A 19,359-nucleotide genomic window follows, 5' to 3' on the forward strand; every position below is an offset into this window, starting at 1 on the left:
CAGAGTAAAGCTCCCTCTACACTGTCCCCATCAAACACTCCCAGGACAGGTACAGCATGGGGTTAGATGCAGAGTAAATCACCCTCTGCACTGTCCCCCATCAAACACTCCCAGGACAGGTACAGCATGGGGTTAGATACTGAGTAAAGCTCCCTCTACACTGTCCCCATCAAACACTCCCAGGACAGATACAACACAGGGTTAGACACAAAGAAAATTACCCTCTACGCTGTCCCCATCAAACACTCCCAGGACAGGTACAGCATGGGGTTAGATACAGAGTAAAGCTCCCTCTACACTGCCCCCATCAAACACTCCCAGGACAGGTACAGCACGGGGTTAGATACAGAGTAAAGCTCCCTCTACACTGTCACCATCAAACACTCCCAGGACAGGTACAGCACGGGGTTAGATACAGAGTAAAGCTCCCTCTACACTGTCACCATCAAACACTCCCAGGACAGGTACAGCACGGGGTTAGATACAGAGTAAAGCTCCCTCTACACTGTCCCCATCAAACACTCCCAGGACAGGTACAGCACGGGGTTAGACACAGAGTAAAGCTCCCTCTACACTGTCACCATCAAACACTCCCAGGACAGGTACAGCACGGGGTTAGATACAGAGTAAAGCTCCCTCTACACTGTCCCCCATCAAACACTCCCAGGACAGGTACAGCACGGGGTTAGATACAGAGTAAAGCTCCCTCTACACTGTCCCCCATCAAACACCCCCAGGACAGGTACAGCACGGGAGTTAGATACAATTGTTTTTTAAAGAGTTTATTTCTTAGTGTCACAAGTAGGCTCACATTAACACTGCAATGAAGTTGCTGTGAAAATTCCCTAGTCACCACACTCCGGCGCCTGTTCAGGGGAAGTTTTTCACGCAGAGGGTGGTGGGTGTCTGGAACGCGCTGCCAGAGGAGGTGGTGGAAGCGGGCACATTAGCAACATTTAAGAGGCATGTTGATGGGTAAATGAATAGGGAGGGAATAGAGGGATATGGGCCGAGGAAGGACAGAAGGATTTTTTCTTTAGTTTAGTCCCACTGGAGCTCATAAATCTAGGCTGTCACTTCCAGTGCAGTACTGAGGGGGTGGCATTAAACCGAAGGTCTGACTGCTCTGTCCCGATGTGGAGATGCCGGCGTTGGACTGGGGCTCCATCTGACGAAGGAGCAGCGCTCTGAAAGCTAATGGTATTTGCTACCAAATAAACCTGTTGGACTTTAACCTGGTGTTGTTAAAACTCTTGCTCTGTCCCAGAGCAGGGGACAACCTCCTGATGCACCAGCCATATTTATCTCTCAATTACATCGCCAAAACTGATGATCTGGTCATCGTCACCGTGCTGCTTACGTGAACATGCCGTGTGCAAACTGGCTGTTGCATTTTCTACAACAGAACTTCACTACAAATGTACTTCATTAGCTGTGAAGCTCTTTGGAATGCCCTGAGATCATGAAAGGTGCCATATAAATGTGAGACATTTTTATTTTGTACATTCAAGACCACAGGAAGTCCTAAAGCGTTTTCCATTTTCATTAAATACTTCTGAAGTGTTGTAATGTAAGAAATACAGCAGCAAATTTTCAAACTTCTGCTTATTTTCAAAAATGAGGAACATAGACAAATGCTTTTATATTTCAGCATCTGATCTGATGAGTTGCAAAGTGAGTGAGAGATCAAAGGTTGGCAGAGCTCACACAGACCAACCTGTAGAGCACTTGTTCATCCCTGCACACATGGTTTAGCTCATCACACTGAGCTCCACGTCTGCAACAACTACCCCTCCATAATCAAGGACCCCACGCACCCCGGACATTCTCTCTTCCACCTTCTTCCGTTGGGGAAAAAGATACAAAAGTCTGAGGTCACGTACCCACCGACTCAAGGACAGCTTCTTCCCTGCTGCCGTCAGACTTTTGAATGGACCTACCTCGCATTAAGCTGATCTTTCTCTACACCCTAACTATGACTGTAACACTACATTCTGCACTCTCTCCTTTCCTTCTCTATGAACGGTATGCTTTATCTGTATAGCACACAATAAACAATACTTTTCACTGTATCCCAATACATGTGACAATAATAAATCAAATCAAATCAAAAGACAGCATTGCAAAATAACATGCATCCACTTGGCTGTTGCCCAGCTCTCCGTGTCCTCAATGTGACCCAGACGAGGCGGGTTTTCGACTCTTACTTCCAGCTGAGCTTGGGTGGCCAGCCTTCTCCCCACAACTCCAATCTCCATGTTGTCTGTAGTTCATCTTCCCTTGCTCTTTGCATTTTAACCAGCCTGGATCGGCAGCTGCTAAGTCCTGCCCCAGTTAGCCAAGAGTAGAGACCACAAACCACTGAGTGATCAGAAAATCATAGAAACCCTGCAGAAGCAGGCCTTTCGGCCCATCAGGTCAACACCAACTTTCCGACAGAGCATCCCACCCAGACCCCATCCCCGTAACCCCACTTATTTACCCCACTAATCCCCCTAACCTACACATCTTGGGATGCTAAGGGGCAATTTTTAGTGTGGCCAATCAACCTAACCTGCAGAGGAGAAAACACTGGAAAATCTCAGCAGGTCTGGCAGCATCTGTAAGGAGAGAAAAGAGCTGACGTTTCGAGTCCAGATATCCCTTTGTCAAAGCTTTGTTTGACAAAAATTGGTTTCAGATTCCAGCATCCGCAGTAATTTGCTTTTAACCTAACCCGCACATCTTTGGACACTAAGGGGCAATTTAGCATGGCCAACCAACCTAACCTGCACATCTTTGGACACTAAGGGGCAATTTAGCACGGCCAATCCACCGAACCTGCACATCTTTGGACACTAAGGGGCAATTTAGCATGGCCAATCCACCGAACCTGCACATCTTCGGACACTAAAAGGCAATTTAGCACGGCTAATCAATCTAATCTACGCATCTTTGGACACTAAAGGGCAATTTAGCATGGCCAATCAACCTAACTTGCACATTTGTGGGAGGAAACTGGAGCACCCGGAGGAAACCCACGCAGACATGGGGAGAATGTGCAAACTCCACACAGTCACCCACGGCCAGAATTGAACCTGGGTCCCTGGCGCTGTGAGGCAGCTGCGCTAACCATTGTGCCGCCCGTGAGACACTTAAGGTCCAGCTGAAGAACCCTCTCCCCAATAGCTGAAAACCGGCACTTAAGGTAACCTGATAACCTCTGGAAATTATACAGTTAAATAGTATATTATAATTGTATTATATGGCTGTGCTCTCCACAATGCATCCGAGACAAGGCATCTGACGCTATTTACAGTAACCATATTTACAATTTCAATTGCACACATTTGTGGTCAAAGAGATTAATATTAAATATGACTTATCTTTAATTAATTAATAATACCTTGTTTCACTATAGTCGGCTGCTAATGAATAGACTGGATTCCTGCTGTCATACATGAGCTTCCCAGCTTGGGGGTCTGTCTGTGGACGCAAGCTGGAGTGTTCCATGCAGGGGCAGGGTTTCGAATCCTTCAGGATTGGCCTGGAGTCTCCAGGAATCGATGATTAATCTCCAGGACACTGGTGTGGGAAAACGCTGGGGAAAAAATTATTGTTTTTTTTTAAAAAACCTCTTTGAACACTCCGATTTGTTAGTTATAAAAGTATTGGAGTTTGGAAAAGCTATTTGACTGTAAAAGGTGGTACCACAGCTAAGAGAGATTAAAGTTATTGCAAAAGATTTCACAGGTTAGGTTCGATTTGCTCCCACAGTCTGAAAGATAGGGTGCATTGGCCGTGCTAAATTCTCCCTCCGTGAACCCGAACAAGCATCGGAGTGTGGTGGTTAGGGGATTTTCACAGTAACTTCATTGCAGTGTTAATGTAAGCCTACTTTTGACAATCATAAATAAGCTTTATAAACTTTAGTACTTGTGGGAGAACCCAAACCCCAACAGCGGCAGGGGAATAAATCCAAGGCAGTTACTAACAAATCCAATAAGAAAAAAAGGAGAAATTTCTTCACTTGGAGTAGTTTGAATATAGAATCATAAAATCCCGACAGTGCAGAAGGAGGCCAGTCAGCCCCTCGAGGCTGCACTGACAACAATCCCACCTAGTCCCTATCCCCATGACCCCATGTATTTACCCCACTAATCCCAATGACACCAAGGGGCAATTTAGCATGGCCAATCAACCTAACCAGCACATCTTTGGACTGTAGGGGGAAACCGGAGCACCCGGAGGAAACCCACGCAGACACGGGGAGAAGGTGCAAACTCCACACAGACAGTGACCCGAGGCCAGGAATCGAACCCGGGTCCCTGGCGTTGTGAGGCAGCAGTGCTAACCACTGTGCCACCGTGCCGCTCACAAACTCTATATTTCAGGAGGTCGAGGCAAGTAGCTTTAAAGTGATTTCAATGTAAAATTAGAAGGGTACATGAGAGAAGCTGGAATATAAAGATTTCTTGGCTGAGATGAGGCAGATGGAATGGGAGGAGACTTGCATGAGGAAGAACTAGTTGGACCGAATAATTACATTCCAACGAGAAAGAAAAATTCCAAGGGGAGGACCCACCTTCTGTAGTTAAATAAAAAAAGTAAAGATAGTAGGTTGGATTTTCCGACCTCGCCCACAGCTGGGATTCCCCAGTCCCCCCACAGTGAACAGAGATTTGGCTGAGCGCCAAATTCTCCGATTGGCCAGGGGAGGGCAGGCTGCTGTGAGGATGGACATGTTGGTTCCCAATGGAGGGAGCATAGGGGTGTATCAATGGATACAGGCTCATGTTATGAAACTTCCAGGAATACCTTCGACTATAGTTGGCAACCCTCTTCCAGAGTCCTTTCGCAATCTTTGATTCACCGTTACTGATCCTTATGACTGATTTCCTTTTACACCGCGTTCCAGATGCTTTTGTGACTGGCAGGATTACCAACAAGGCAATTTGGAGTTAATCCATCTTTGGCCACTTTCATTCCTGTCCAAGCAAATAATGTTAAAGTACAACTTAGTCATGTCCACTTTGCGATGGGTTGTGATAGGGAACCTTTTTTTTGAAAACCAACTAGTTACTAGTGGGCAGTACAGTGGTTAGCACTGCTGCCTCACAGTGCCAGGGACCCGGGTTCGATTCCCGGCTTGGGTCACTGTCTGTGTAGAGTTTGCACGTTCTCCCCGTGTCTGCGTGGGTTTCCTCCGGGTGCTCTGGTTTCCTCCCACAGTCCGAAAGATGTGCTGGTTAGGTACATGGGCCATGCTAAGTTCTCCCTCAGTGTACCCATACAGGCGCCGGAATATGGCGACTAGGGGATTTTCACTAACTCCGTTGCAGTGCTCATGTAAGCCTATTTGTGACAATCATAAATAAACTTTAATGATCGTGGTCTTGAATGTAAAATTGTTCCAATTATATCTAATACAAGGTGTGGTTCAGTGAATAGCATTCTTGCCTCTGGGGCAGAAGATTGTGGGCTTGAATTCTACTCAGACATAATCTAGACTGACACTCGGAATGCAGCCCTGAGGGAAGAGTTGCAGAATTGGAGGTTCCAGTTTCCATGTGAGATGTTAAAACAAGGCCTTGGCACATTTTGAGAGGAGGGAGGGCATCCTTCCTCGTGTCTCAGTCAATATTAAAGTAAAGTTTATTTATTAGCCCCGAGTAAGGCTTACATTCACACTGAAATGAAGTTACCGTGAAAATCTCCTAGTCGTCACACTCTGGCGCCTGTTCAGGAGAATTTAGCATGGCCAATTCACCTGACCAGCACATCTTTGGGCACTAAGGGTCAATTTAGCATGGCCAATCTTTGGACTGTGGGAGGAAACCGGAGCACCCGGAGGAAACCCACGCCCACACGGGGAGAATGTGCAAACTCCACACAGATAATAACCCGAGGCTGGAATCGAACCAGGGACCCTGGTGCTGTGAGGCAACAGTGCTAATCACTGTGCCATCCCTAATATTCACAAGGGAATGGCAGCATAGTGTTTATACTGCTGGACTAGTAATCCAAAGGTCTGGACTAATGGTTCTAGCAGCCCGAGTTCAAATTCCACCACAGCAGCCGGGGAATTTAAATTCAGATAATTAAATGAAAATCTGGAATAAAATAGCTAATATCACACCAAAAATGTGCAGGTTAGGTTTATTGGCCATGCTAAATTGCTCCTTAATGTCAGGGGGATTAGGTAGGGTAAATGCATGGGGTTATGGGGATAAGGCCTGGGTGGGATTGTGGTCGGTACAGACTCGATGGACCGAGTGGCCTCCTTCTGCACTGAAGGATTCTAGGATCAGTAATGGTTAGGGTTGTATTTATTGGAGTTTAGAAGAGTGAGAGGGGATCTCATAGAAACTGATAAAATTCTAACAGGATTGAACAGGGTAGATTCAGAAAAAATGTTCCCAATGGTGGGGGGAGTCCAGAACTAGGGGTCAGAGTTTGAGGATAAGGGCTAAACCTTTTAGGACTGAGGTGAGGAGAAATTTCTTCATCCAGAGAGTGGTGAATCTGTGGAATTCACAATCACAGAAGGTAGTTGAGGCCAGATGTTAATGGGTGGGACAGTGGTTAGCACTACTGCCTCACAGCGTCAGTGACCAGGGATCGATTCCGGCGTTGGGTGATTGTCAGTGTGGAGTTTGCACATTCTCTGCGTGGGTTTCCTCCGGGTGCTCCGGTTTCCTCCCACGCTCCAAAGATGTGCGGGTTAGGTTGATTGGCCGTGCTACATTAACCCTTAGTGTCGGGGGGGACTAGCTAGGGTAAATGCGTGGGGTTACGGGGATACGGCCTGGGTGCAATTGTTGCCGGTGCAGGCTTGATAGGCCAAATGGCCTCCTCCTGCACTGTAGGGGTTCTGTGATTCATTGTGTGATTTCAAGAAGAAATTAGATCTAGCTCTTGGGGCTAAAGGGAGGAAGACAGGATCAGGATATTGAATTTGATGATCAGCCATGATCAAAATGAATGGCGGAGCAGGCTTGAAGGGCCGAGTGGCCTCCTCCTGCTTCTATTTTCTACGTTTCAATGTGACCACAAAGCTATCAAGTTGCCAGAAAACCCCAACTGGTTCATTAAGGGGCCTTTTAGAAAGGCAACAGCTCTATTCTGGCTGATATGAGACACCAGACCCCCAGCAGGAGAGTTGACCTGAGCGGAAACGTCAAAGCTGACACTCCAGGAACTACTGAGGCAGTGCTGCACTGCTGGAGGTACCAACCCTGCGGTAAGATATTAAACTATCCTCTCGCTCTGGTGGATGTAAAGAATCCCATGGCACTATTTCAACATCAACATCACTAAAACAGATATAAATGCAAAATACTTCAGGTGCCGGAGATCTGAAATAAAAACGGAAAATGCTGGAAAAACTTAGCAGGTCTGGCAACACCTGTGGAGAGAGAAACAGGGTTAACATTTCGAGTCCAATGTGGGTTCACAAGAAGAATCATATTTGGACTTGTAACATTAACTCTGTTTTTCGCTCCACAGATGCTGCCAGACCCGCTGGGTTTTTCCAGCGTTTTCTGCTGTGATTTCACGAAAACAGATGATCTGGTCATTAACACACTGGTGTTTGTGCCCAGGCTGGCTGCTGCTTTTCCCACAACTGAGAGTACAATATATAGCACCTTGAGCTGTCTGTGTTCATGAGTCCATAAGATATAGGAGCAGAATTAGGCCATTCGGCCCATTGAGTCTCCTCTGCCATTCGATCATGGCTGATTTGCTCCTCATCCCCATTTTCCTGCCTTTCCCCCATAACCCTTCAACCCCATTCCCAATTAAAAATCTGTCTAACTCCTCCTTAAATTTACTCACTGTCCCAGCATCCACTGCACTTTGGGGGAGCGAATTCCACAGATTCACAACCCTTTGGGAGAAGTAGTTTCTCCTCAACTCTGTTTTAAATTTGCTGCCCCTTATCCTAAGACTATGACCTCTCGTCCTAGAATGCCCCACAAGAGGAAGCATCTGCCCCACGTCTACTTTATCCACACCTTTTATCATCTTGTATACCTCAATTTGACCTCCCCTCATTCTTCTAAATTCCAGAGAGTATAGTAAGTTAAAGTAAAGTTTATTTATTCGTCACAAGTAAGGATGACATTAACACTGCAATGAAGTTACGGTGAAATTCCCCTAGTCGTCACACTCAAATTAGAGGTCAAGTTGTTGATAATTGTGGTCATGTTGCATCCATCAGTTGTCGGTCAATGCGCCCTAACCAACATGTCTTTCAGACTGTGGGAGGAAACCGGAGCACCCGGAGGAAACCCATGCAGATACGGGGAGAATGTGCACACTCCACACAGACAGTGACCCAAGCCGGGAATTGAACCCAGGTCCCTGGTGCTGTGAGGCAGCAGTGCTAACCACTGTGCTACCGTGCTGCCCTATAGGCCTAAACTATTCAATAAACCCTGCTCGTGAAGGACACTACATAACTGTGAGTCTTTCTTTTTTAACCGCCCTCTGATATAGCCTAGAGGGCCACTGAATTGTATTCAAGAAGGGGGCTCATAACCTTGTTTGAGGATCGTGAATCTTTGGAACTCTCTTCCCCAGAGAGTAAGAGTCACCATAGCCCCAGATGACCATAGTCTGCTCTTCCCTTTGAGGTGGTGAGCTGACTGGTGGCGACTTAACCCGAAGATCACCACACCTCAAGATTGAGTAATCTCAGCTGGTATAGGAATTGAACCTGCGCTGTTGGCATCGCTGTGCATCACAAAACAGCCGTTCAGCCAACGAGCTAACTGATCCCCCCCACCCCTTTTCTTTAGGGATGAGCAATAAATTTGGGCGGCACGGTGGCACAGTGGTTAGCAGTGCTGCCTCACAGCGACAGGGACCCGGATTCGATTCCAGCCTTGGGTGACTGTGTGGAGTTTGCACGACAGATGTTTGCTGGTTGTGGGAGCTTGCTGTGCATGAATTGGCTGCCATCTTTCCTACATGGCAGCCAATTAAGTTTTTTTTTGAAGTGCTGTTGTAAAGAGTTTTGGGGTGTCCCAGAGTTGTGAAGGGCACCCCATACATGGTTCTTTCTCTGCAATCGTTATTCCTTCAATGGGGGAGAACTGGGGTTCCCAACTCTTAAAAGTTTTATTTATTAGTCACAAGTAGGCTTACATTCACACTGCAATGAAGTTACTGTGAAAATCCCCTAGTCGCCACACTCCGGCGCCTGTTGGGGAGGGAGAATTTAGCACGGCCAGTTCACCTAACCAGTACATCTTTCAGACTGTGGGAGGAAACCGGAGCACCTGGAGGAAACCCACGCAGACACGGGAAGAACGTGCAAACTCCACACAGACAGTGACGCAAGCCAGGAATCGAACCTGGGTCTCTGGTGCCTAGAGGCAGCAGTGCTAACCCACTGTGTCCTACTTGCCTGGGAATCACATTGAATTGGTATTGATTTCCTGGGCACTGTTATGAGCAGCCTGGGAGCTTTGTGCCCGTGTGGGGTTTTTTTTCTGTCTCCTCCGGGAAAGGCCTTCTAGAGCGGAGCACACAACCAACAGGCACATTAATAAACTACAAGGGGCCTGACCTTTCGAACATAAATACAATACCACTTATAACCTGTCAGCAAGTGTCTTGTGATCAGGCACTCTGCAGCCAGGGATCACACGATCAGACCACCAGGAAGAGTTGCGTAACAACATATGACCCACACGCAGCCAAGTCTGCCACAACTTACGTTTAGCATATTGACAATGGATTCATATAGATTACCTTCAATAATGCAAGTCCACTCTTGTGGTCGCTTAACATCTTTTCTAGTGTGTCTTTACCGTACTTTTATAACATTTCAGCACAGAAATAGACCAAAACATCTATCAAGACTATATCGGTTCTCCACATGACCGAATCCCATTCTCCTTTCCCTGCCCCAATATCCTTTAATATCTCTTTTTTAAACAACTACATACTTAATCTTGGTACTGATGTAACATTACCTGTAAATGTTCAACTATAATTTCACTTGCTGTTCAATGATAGATCAGACAACAGAAAACACCAGGGTTGATTTTCATTGATGTTTGCGGTGTCACGAACCTTGCAATCATTCCCAGCTGGGACCACTGCTACCAAGGCCAGCATTTCATAGAATCTTACAATCCCTACGGTGCAGAATGAGGCCATTCGGCCCATTGAGCCTGTACTGACAACAATCCCACCCAGGCCCTATCCCCGTAACCCCACGTATTTACCCTGCACAAATCCCCCTGACACTAAGGGGCAATTTAGCATGGCCAATCCACCTAACCTGCACATCTTTGGACACTAAGGGGCAATTTAGCATGGCCAATCCACCTAACCTGCACATCTTTGGACACTAAGGGGCAATTTAGCATGGCCAATCCACCTAACCTGCACATCTTTGGACACTAAGGGACAATTTAGTATGGCCAATCCACCTAACCTGCACATCTTTGGACACTAAGGGGCAATTTAGCATGGCCAATCCACCTAACCTGCACATCTTTGGACACTAAGGGGCAATTTAGCATGGCCAATCCACCTAACCTGCACATCTTTGGACACTAAGGGGCAATTTAGCATGGCCAATCCACCTAACCTGCACATCTTTGGACACTAAGGGGCAATTTATCATGGCCAATCCACCTAACCTGCACATCTTTGGATGCTAAGGGGCAATTTAACCTGGCCAGTCAACCTAAACCACACATCTTTGGACTGTGGGAGGAAACCGGAGCACCCGGAGGAAACCCACGCAGATACGGGAAGAATGTGCAAGCTCCACACAGATAGTCACCAGAGGCCGGAACTGAACCCGGGTCCCTGGTGCCGTGAGGCAGCAGCGCTAACCACCATTCCATCCACCAGGCAATCTGTTTTACTGAAGTTGGTGACAGGATGAATATTAGTTGCGACGCCAGAGATGACTCCTCATCCATCATAAAACCGCGATATGTGGGTTACCCATCCACCTGCCTGCTTGGGTGGATGCAAAAGATTGGATGGTACTATTTCAAAGAAGAACAGGGGAGTTGTCCCTGGTGTCCTGGCCAATATTTATCCCTCAGTCAACATCACAAAAAAAGAATTTATGGTCATTATTGAAGTTGCCCTAGCTTTTCAGGCTAAAGAACTCCAGGACATTGAAAAAACGCTCACCGAAGATCAATGTTCTATGGAAGCCCGCTTCAGAAAATGGAGACTTTGACCACACATTGCCAAGACTATGGTTTCAACCTTCCACTTTAAGGTCAGGGAAGAACTTCATGTTCAGTTCTGTGGCCGACCACTAGCCCAGATCCAATGCCAAAAGTATCTTGGCATCACTCTTAACTGTACATTGACCAAGTGGCAACATCTCCAGAACACTGGAGCCAAGGTTAAGACAAGTGTGAATCTCATAGCAGGTACTACCTGGGCCAGTGGAGCCAATGCACTACGCTTCATTTTGGCCTGGTCTACCCAACAGCAAAGTACTTCTGCCCAATCTGGCTCAGCAGTCACCACACAAACATGGCAGATATCCAACTCAGGGAAGTTACGAAGATTATTTCTACAGCACTTGGACCAACACAGCTCGAATGAGTTCCTGAGCCAACCTATGTCCTTATGTCCACGGGGGAAACTATCCTCCTCAAAGAAGACCAGCGATGGACAGCTAACAAAGTGCTCCCATTGACACCAGACCTAATACAAAATATACTTATGAATTTGGAGCAGATGTAGGCTACTCAGGCTTCAAGTCTGCTCCACCATTCAATGAGCGTGACTGATCTGATTGTAACCTCCATCCACATTCCCTCCTATCCCTGATGGTGTTTTAGTCCCTTGTTAATGAAGATTCTAGCTAATTCTGCCTTTATAAATATTCAAAGACTCTGCTTCCACTTTTGGGAAAGACCGTTCCAAAGACTCATTGGTCAGAACATTGAATACAGGAGTTGAGACGTCTTGTTGAAGTTGTACAAGACATTAGTAGGGCCACACTTGGAATACAGTGTACGGTTCTGGTCACCCTGTCATTGAAAGGATATTATTAAACTAGAAACAGTGCAGAAAATATTTACTAGGATGCTACCGGGATTTGATGGTTTGAGTTATAAGGAGAGGCTGGATAGTCTAAAACTCGAGGGCATGGGTCTAAGGTGAGAGAGGAGAGATACAAAAGGGTCCAGAGGGACACTTTTTTCACAGAGAAGGTGGTGAGTGTCTGGATTGAGCTGCCAGAGGTAGCAGTAGAGGTGGGTACAATTTTGTCTTTTAAAACGCATTTAGGCAGTTACATGGCTAAGATTGGTATAGAGGGATATGGGCCAAATGCGGGCAATTGGGACTAGCCTAGTGGTTAAAAACTGGGCAGCATGACAAGTTGGGCTGAAGGGCCTGTTTCCATACTATAAACCTTTATGACTATATGACTCATAATCCTCCAAGAGAAAAAAAACTCTCCTCATCTGTCTTAAATGAGTGAGCCCTTATTTCTAACCAGGGACCCCTAGTTCTAGATTCTCCCACAAGTGGAAACATCCTCTCCACATCCAACCTGTCAGGACCCCTCCGGATCTTAGAGGTTTCAATCAAATCACTCCTTAATCTTCTATACTTCAGCAGATACAAGCTAGGCCTGTCCAACCTACCCTCATAGAACAACCTGTCCATTCCTGGTATTAGTTTAGTAAACCTCTCTAACTCATTTATTTTAAATAAGGAGACTAATTCTGTACACAATACTCCGGATGTGGTCTCACCAATGCCCTGTACAACTGAGGCATAACCTCCCTGCTTTTGTGATCAACTCCCCTCACAATAAACAATAACATTCTATTAGAACATAGAACATAGAAAAGCTACAGCACAAACAGGCCCTTCGGCCCACAAGTTGCGCCGAACAATTTCCTTACCTTCTAGGCTCATCTATGACCCTCTATCTTACTAACCCCCATGAACTTTTCCAAAAGTCTCTTAAAAGACTCAATCGAATCCGCTTCCAGCACCACTGCCAGCAGCCGATTCCACGCACCCACCACCCTCTGAGTGAAAAACTTACCCCTAACATCTCCTCTATACCTACTCCCCAGCACCCTAAACCTGTGGCCTCTCGCGACAACCATTTCAGCCCTGGGTAAAAGCCTCTGAGAATCCACTCTATCAATACCTCTCAACATCTTATACACCTCTATCAGGTCATCGCTCACCCTTCGCCTCTCTCAACCTATCCTCATAAGGCATACCACTTAATCCCGGCAACATCCTCATAAACCTCCTCTGCACCACATTAGCTTTCCTAATTACTTGTTGTACCTACATATTAGCCTTTTGTGATTCATGCACCAGGGCACCCGGATCTCCCTGAATCTTAGAGCTCTGCGATCTCTCACCATTTCGATAATATGATTCTTTTTTATGCTTCCTGTCAAAATGAATAATTTCACATTGGCCAACTCCTTTAAAATCCCTGAGTCTCTACTGATTTGATATTCCGACCTTCCGATCGCGTACCTCCTGACTGACTACAAATATTATCAACAACAGCCTATTGATTTGATTTGATTTATTGTCACATGTATTAGCATAGAGAAAAGTACTGTTTCTTGCGCGCTATACAGAGCATACCGTTCATAGAGAAGGAAAGGAGAGGGTGCAGAATGTAGTGTTACAGCCATAGCTAGGGTGTAGAGAAAGGTCAACTTAATGCGAGGTAGGTCCATTCCCTGACAGCAGCAGGGAAGAAGCTGTTCTTGAGTCCATTGGTACGTGACCTCAGACTTTTGTACCTTGTTTCCTGACGGAAGAAGGTGGAAGAGAGAGTATTTGGGGTGCGTGGGGTCCTTGATTATGCTGGCTGCTTTGCCGAGGCAGCAGGAAGTGTAGACAGAGTCAATGGATGGGAGGCTGGTTTGCGTGATGGACTGGGCTACATTCACGACCTTTTATAGTTTCTTGCAGTCTTGGTTAGAGCAGGAGCCATACCGAGCTGTGATACAACCAGAAAGAATACTTTCTATGGTGCATCTGTAAAAGTTGGTGAGAGTCGTAGCTGACATGCCAAATTTCCTTAGGTTTCTGAGAAAGTAGAGGCATTGGTGGGCTTTCTTAACAATAGTGTCGGTATGGGGGGTCCAGGACAGGTTGTTGGTGATCTGGGGGCATGGACTCAAAATAAGGGGACTGAGTTGAGGAGGAACTTCTTCACCCAAAGGGTTGTGAATCTGTGGAATTCTCTGCCCAGTGAAGCAGTTGAGGCTACCTCATTGAATGTTTTTAAGGCAAGAATTGATAAATTTTTGAACAGTAAAGGAATTAAGGGTTATGGTGAGGGGGCGGGTAAGTGGAGCTGAGTCCATGAAAAGATCAGCCATTATTGAATGGCGGAGCAGGCTTGAGGGGCCAGATGGCTACTCCTGTTCCAATTCTTATATTCTTGACACCTAAAAACTTGAAGCTCTTGACCGATCCAAGTGGTGGAAACATAGGAACACAGGACTTAGGAGCAGGTTTCAAGTTTCCATGGAAAATTTGGAGAATCCTCAACTGCGTGAGAACAGTTCAGAGAAGCTGGGCCACTTGCTACACAAGTGGAACACGGGCAACAACTTAAATTGTGACAATAGCCATACAAGTCAGACCATTGCCTGTAGACTAAACTTTTGCCCTGAGAGATCCATTCCTGGTGTTATCACACCCACACTGCATCAGCCACAATCATGTTGAGTGACACAGCAGGCTTGAAGGGCCAAATGGCCTACTTCTGCCCCTCTTTCATAGCTTCAAGGTTTTGTATCTGAACACTCGGAGCATTCGAAATAAAATGGATGAATTAGCTGTGCAGATAGATGCAAAGGCGTATGATATAGTTAGGATTGCGGAGACAAAGCTCCAAGGTGACCAAGGCTGGGAACAAGACGTTTAGGGCTATTCAGTGTTTAGGAAGGACAGACAGAAAGGAATAGGTGGCAAAGCTGCATTGTTGATTGAAGAAGATATTGATACAATACTGAAGAAAGATATTAGCACAGACAATGTGGAATCTGTATTGGTCGAGATAAGCAACAACACCAAGGAGCAAAAAACATTTGAGGAGGATATACCACCAAACTATCGTGTTAATGCTGGGAATTGCAATAGGCAGGAAATCACAGATGCATGTGATAAAGGAACATCTGTGATTATGGGTGACTTTAATCTGCATACAGATTGGGTGAGTCAAATTAGTCACTGAACAAGAGGAGGAATTTCTGGAGTGTAGACTTGCGGATAGCGATGAGCATTGTCGGGCAATACAGCAGGATATAGATAGGCTGGAAAATTGGGCGGAGAGGTGGCAGATGGAATTTAATCCGGATAAATGCGAAGTGATGCATTTTGGAAGAAATAATGTGGGGAGGAGTTATACAATAAATGGCAGAGCCATCAAGAGTATAGAAACACAGAGGGACCTAGGTGTGCAAGTCCACAAATCCTTGAAGGTGGCAACACAGGTGGAGAAGGTGGTGAAGAAGGCATATGGTATGCTTGCCTTTATAGGACGGGGTATAGAGTATAAAAGCTGGAGTCTGATGATGCAGCTGTATAAAACGCTGGTTCGGCCACATTTGGAGTACTGCGTCCAGTTCTGGTCATCGCACTACCAGAAGGACGTGGAGGCGTTAGAGAGAGTGCAGAGAAGGTTTACCAGGATGTTGCCTGGTATGGAGGGTCTTAGCTATGAGGAGAGATTGGGTAAACTGGGGTTGTTCTCCCTGGAAAGACGGAGAATGAGGGGAGATCTAATAGAGGTGTACAAGATTATGAAGGGGATAGATAGGGTGAACGGTGGGAAGCTTTTTCCCAGATCAGAAGTGACGTTCACGAGGGGTCACGGGCTCAAGGTGAGAGGGGCGAAGTATAACTCAGATATTAGAGAGGGATGTTTTTTACACAGAGGGTGGTGGGGGCCTGGAATGCGCTGCCAAGTAGGGTGGTGGAGGCAGGCACGCTGACATCATTTAAGACTTACCTAGATAGTCATATGAGCAGCCTGGGAATGGAGGGATACAAACGATTGGTCTAGTTGGACCAAGGAGCGGCACAGGCTTGGAGGGCCGAAGGGCCTGTTTCCTGTGCGGTACTGTTCTTTGTTCTTTGTATACAGGATGGTTTTCTTGGCAAGTACGTTGAGGGACCAACAAGGGAACAAGCCACCTTGGACTGGGTATTGTGCAATGAGAGAGGATTAGTTGGCAATTGAGTGTGAGAGAACCCTTGGGGATGTGGGACCATAATATGATAGAATTCTTTATCAAGGTTGATAGTGAGGTAGTTGATTCTGAGACCAGGGTCCAGAATCTCAATAAAGGTAACTATGATGGCATGATAGTTGGCTACGATGGACAGTGGACAGGCAATGGCAGGCATTCAAGAAATGAATAGGTGAACTCCAGAAATGGTTTATTCCTCTTTAGCGCAAGAGTGTAAAGCAAACTGTGGCCAAACAAGGGCTTACAAGGGAAATTAGAGATTGTATTCGATTCAAAGAAGAAGTATACAAATTGGCAAAAAAAATCAATAGACCTGAGGATTGGGATCAGTTTAAAATTCAGCAAAGGCGGACCAAGGGATTGATTAAGAAAGGGAAAACAGGGTATGAAAGTGAGCTAACAGGCAACATAAAAACTGACTGTAAAAGATATGTAAAGAGAAAAAGATTGACAAAAATTAATGTGGGCCCCTTACAGTCAGAAAGGGGAGAATTCATATCGAGGAACAAAGTGGCTGAGGAACTACATTTGTACTTTGCTTCTGTCTTCATAAAGGAAGACATGAACAATGTACCATGAGTTCTGAGAAACATTTAGGAGCTGAAGGAACTCAGTATTAGTAGAGAAATGGTTTTGGGGCAATTAATGGTTTTGAAGACAGATAAATCTCCTGGGCCTGATAATCTTCACCCCAGAGTAATTAAGGAAATGTCCCTAGAAATAGTATATCCATTGGTGGTCATTTTCCAAAATACTTTGGACTCTGGAATGGTTCCTACAGATTGGAGGATATCTAATGTGTGGCCTCTATTCTAAAATGGAGGTCGAGAGAAAATAGGGAACTTTAGACCAGTGAGCTGAACATCGGTAGTCAGGAAGTTGCACGAGTCCATTATCGAGGATTTCATAACACACAGCATTTGGAAGGCATGGTATAATCAGACAAAGTCAGCATGGATTTACAAAAGGAAAATCCTGCTGGACAAATCTATTGGAATTCTTTGAGGATATAACTAGTAGAGTTGATCAGGGAGAACAGGTGGATATGGTTTATTTAGATTTTCATAGAGAAGGAGAGAGTGCAGAATCTAGTGTTACATGCACAGCTCGGGTGTAGAAAAAGATCAAAATATCAACTTAATGTGAGGTGGGTCCATTAAAAGTCTGGCTGCAGGGTAGAAGCTGTTCTTAAGCTTCAGAATTTTATATCTTTTACCCAACGGATCAAGGTGGAAGAGAGTATGTCTGGGGTGCATGGGATCTTTAATTATGCTGGCTGCTTTTCTGAGGCAGCGGGAAGCGTAGACAGAGTCAATGGATGGGAGGCTGATCTGAGTGATCGTTCACAGCCCTTTGTAGTTTTTGCGGTCTTGGACAAAGCAGGAGCCATACCATGCTGTGATATAACCAGAAAGGATTATTTTCATGGTACATCTGTAAAAGTTGGTGAGAGACGTAATTTCCTTAGTCTTCTGAGAAAGTAGAGGAGTTGGTGGGCTTTCTTATCTATAGTGTTGACATGGAGGGACCAGGACAGGTTGTTGTGATCTGGACACCTAGAAACTTGAAGCTCTCGACCATTTCTACTTCGTCCCCATTGATGTAAACAAGAGCATGTCCTCTCATGCACGAGGACCTTGGTGTCCTCATGTATCAGTTGCTGAAAGTAAGCATGCAGGTACAGCAGGCATTAAAGGAGGAAAATGGTATGTTGGCCTTCATAGCGAGAAGATTTGAGTCTCGGAATAGAGATGTTAGGGCATTGGTGAGGACTTGAGTACTATTTGCAGTTTTGGTGTCCTTATCTGAGGAAAGGTGTTCTTGCGATAGAGGGAATGCAACGAATGTTTACCAGGCTGATTCTTGGGATGGCAGGACTGTCATATGAGGAGAGACTAAGTTGGTTAGGATTATGTTCGTTGGAGTTCAGAAGAGGAGATCTCATAGAAACTTAAAATTCTAACAGAATTCAATAACATAGAGTCAGAATGTTCCTGATGGTGGGGGAGTCCAGAACTAGGGAGGGGTCATAGTTTAAGGATAAGGGGTAAAGGACAGACGAGGAGAAATTTCTTCAACCCGAGGGTGGTGACTGTTTGGAATTCACTACCACAGGAAGTAGTTGAGGCCAAAACGTTGTGTGATTTCAAGAATAAATTAAATATAGCACTTGGGGGGCTCCGGTTTCCTCCCACAGTCCGAAAGACGTGCTGGTTTGGTGCATTGGGCACGTTAAATTCTCCCTCGGTGTACCCGAACAGGCGTGGCGACTTGGGGGATTTTCACAGTAACTTCACTGCTGTGTTAATCAAGTTAAAGTCCCACAGGTTTATTTGGTGGTACGAGCTTTCGGAGCGCTGCTCCCCCAAAAGCTCGTGCTACCAAATAAACCTGGTGTTGTGAGACTTCTTACACCAGTGGTTCCCAAAGGGTGCGGCGAGAGAGGATGGCAAGTGTGGCGGGAAGATTCAAGGACAATCAAAGAAACATTTAAACATGGATAGATATTTTTCCAAAGTGAGAGCAAGAGCATCAAGTGATGCTGAGGACAATGTCCCATGATCATATTATCATAGAATCCTACAGTGTAGAAAGAGGCCATTCAGCCCATCAAGTCTGCACCAACCACAATCTCACCCAGGCCCTATCCACATATCCCTACATATTTACCCACCAACCCCTCTAACCTATGCATCCCGGGACACTAAGGGGCAATTTAGAATGGCCAATCAACCTAGCCCACACATCTTTGGAAGGAAACTGGAGCACCCGGAGGAAACCCACGCAGACACGGGGAGAACTCCACACAGACAGCGACCCGAGCCGGGATTCGAACCCAGGTCCCTGGAGCTGTGAAGCAGCAGTGCTAACCACTGTGCTACCGTGCCGCCCTTATTTTACAAAGTAGTTGTGTTCTATGTTATGAATCAAGCACTGCTCGGAGTTGGTTTTTTTTGTGTATTTCTTATCAATAAAAAATTCGGCGTGGCACGAGCAAATTTTTATTCCGAAAGTGCGGCCCAGTGAAAAAAGTTTGGGAACCACTGTCTTACGCCAATCCAACGCCGGCATCTCCAAATCATGCTTAGATAAGCCTACTTCTGACCACGAATGAATAAATTTTAAAACATTC

General features: G+C 45.8%; 1 protein-coding gene across 5 annotated transcripts in view; it reads right to left on the reverse strand.

Moving 5' to 3' along the window:
- The window catches only part of fkrp (fukutin related protein), a 33,926-nt gene that overhangs the window by 13,769 nt on the left and 798 nt on the right, over positions 1-19,359 (reverse strand). For 2 of the 5 annotated variants that reach the window (XM_078241754.1, XM_078241758.1), the window contains exons 2-3: positions 4,798-4,967; positions 3,386-3,580 (exon numbers count right to left, since the gene is read on the reverse strand). The exons of 1 other annotated variant lie outside the window; for it this stretch is intronic. The gene's annotated coding sequence lies outside the window, so the exon portion shown is untranslated. The remainder of the gene's footprint in view (positions 1-3,385; positions 3,581-4,797; positions 4,968-19,359) is intronic. 2 more of the 5 variants (XM_078241755.1, XM_078241756.1) reach the window with 2 other exon arrangements.

This window comes from Mustelus asterias, chromosome 24, assembly GCF_964213995.1.
Source record: "Mustelus asterias chromosome 24, sMusAst1.hap1.1, whole genome shotgun sequence".
NCBI classification, from domain to species: domain Eukaryota; kingdom Metazoa; phylum Chordata; class Chondrichthyes; order Carcharhiniformes; family Triakidae; genus Mustelus; species Mustelus asterias.